A 2,243-nucleotide genomic window follows, 5' to 3' on the forward strand; every position below is an offset into this window, starting at 1 on the left:
AGATTTCCTCTATTTACGGGAAACGAGGGAAATTTTTTCAATTTTTGATGGTAATGTCCTCGACTAGATACAAATTGTGATCTTTTGACGTATCGTTGAAAGAAATCAGTTCGATGAGAGCTGAGAAAATGTGGTAAGAGACACAAAAAAATAAATAAAAATAAAAAAAAACACATCTTAGTAAAATTAATACCTTCTCAGCTTCGCATCGAAGCTAAAAAAATTGTTTATAACACTTGTATTTTTTAAGATTTTACATGAGACATAGTTAGGGAATTACTCTGTATAAATCATTTCTAAAAAAAAAAGATTTTTAGTTTCACATGAATTGTGATTAAATTTTATAATACTCTCAAATTGAATAGATTTTTTTGACAAGTTTTAGTTATTAATAAAATTATATAAGAGTAAATTTTAAAATTATAAATATAAATTCGAAAAGGTATTATTCTAAAAGAAATAAAAACATTTATGCTTATCTAACTACTGGTTTATTAACATTTTAATATACCAGTAGTATAAACAAATAATACAAATAAAAAAGTATATGTAGAACAGCTGTCATAATGATATTTAAAATCTAGGTTTTTCATTTCTTCCATGTCAATATCATTTGCTGCCAGTCAATCGACGGTAATAAGAGTGCGAAAAATAAAGGATAATAATATGAAATAATGATAAAAATACTATTGCCCACGTCCTAATTCCAATGATTGTCCTTGTAATTTAATCAAGTTTTCATAATGATTTATTTTAAATATCAATATTTAATAATTCAATTTTGTACAAACAAGGTAGCACATATAAGGAACAAAAATAGTCACAAATGAATCAAAATAATATTAATTAAAGAAATAACATTAACAGATTTCAAAATCATTTACATAAAAAATATTTTGTTTAGATTTATTTATAAATTTACACTTATTACATCTTCAATCGTGTCGTTACATACTAAACATTTGTTTTGTGAAATGCAATTATTGCAAAACCAACCATGACCACATGGTCTCACTATATGTTTGTTTAAAGGATTCGCATCCATTATTTTGTTGAAGCAGCTTATACAACGTACTTCTCGTCGATTTAAGATATATATTGGCATTAAACTAGTATAATCTAAATGAAAATAATGAAAATTAGTTTTTTTTTCTAACACAAAATTATAAGAGTGAACAATTATGTCACTTTTTACTCAAGCATATTAAGTACTATAGGAAAAGAAACTGCACTCACTAATGCAGAATTAATTTAATAAATATATATTTTTTACATTACTTGACTTTTATTTATTCTAGTCCTTAGTTATTTGGTTTATATATAACTAAAATAAACCAAGTATACAGTATTTAAATCTACAACAAATTGTGTAAATCTGTGGCTTATAGTGTATATAATTTATTATGAGAGCTTAGTATGCCACTAAAATGGCTGTTGAGATTTTTTTTATAACCTTTGTCAAGCCGTATGTTTTGTTTCGCGTATCAAAAATTTATGATTAAATATTAATGGAAATTTTTGTTTTTTTGAACATTAATATTCGTATTAAGAAAAATAAAAGGATTTGAAAAATGACTAATATATTTTTTTTTAACTTTATGACACGGCACCGCCTTTTGCTTTAGGCTGGCGCTCGCCCGTGTCTCTCTCGATATCAGCCGTCCAGCTATTAATATGACNTTTAGACTGGCTCTCTCGATATCAGCCGTCCAGCTATTAATATGACAATCGGTCGTCTCCCCGCCCTTGACACTGAGATAAGGCCGCCGCCGAATATGGATGACTGATATTGCGTTCTGTTCGGTTCCGACGTTGACCTTGACTGGTTCGCCTTTTTCTTGTGCGCTGTTTGTGTTTCATTGTTTTTCCCGTGTTTTTCTTGGATTGCGGCGAGTGTGCTCATTACCGATATTACCGACGACAGAAGGGCCCATTGTTACATACGTATAACATTGTTCGAATTTTGGAAAATATCTCATATTATAAGAATCAACTATTGTCTTCCGATGTTGTTTTCTTTGTTTTTACTGTTGTGCTTGTGTAAATTGACACGGACCGCGTCGCTTCGTTATACACGATGCCCCGCGACTCGTGCCACCTTTATCAGCCGTCGCCCTACTATGAATATTTGACTGACCAACATCGCTTGTTATACGCTACGGTGCAAAGTCCAGCAAATGCCGACGACGACCCGCCGAAAATGGTGCGAGAGTCTTCCTCCCGTCGTGAAAGCGACAACGCCG

General features: G+C 30.9%; 1 long non-coding RNA gene across 1 annotated transcript; it reads right to left on the reverse strand.

Annotated features, from left to right (window-relative positions):
* Window positions 1-827: 827 nt before the first annotated feature.
* On the reverse strand, window positions 828-2,243 carry LOC126893879 (uncharacterized). Its single transcript, XR_007701282.1, has 2 exons — window positions 1,680-2,243; window positions 828-1,619 (listed from the first exon to the last, which is right to left on the reverse strand). It is a non-coding gene; the product is annotated as an uncharacterized LOC126893879 (long non-coding RNA).

Source organism: Daktulosphaira vitifoliae, unplaced genomic scaffold (assembly GCF_025091365.1).
Source record: "Daktulosphaira vitifoliae isolate Bord-2020 unplaced genomic scaffold, ASM2509136v1 Scaffold_1, whole genome shotgun sequence".
NCBI lineage: Eukaryota > Metazoa > Arthropoda > Insecta > Hemiptera > Phylloxeridae > Daktulosphaira > Daktulosphaira vitifoliae.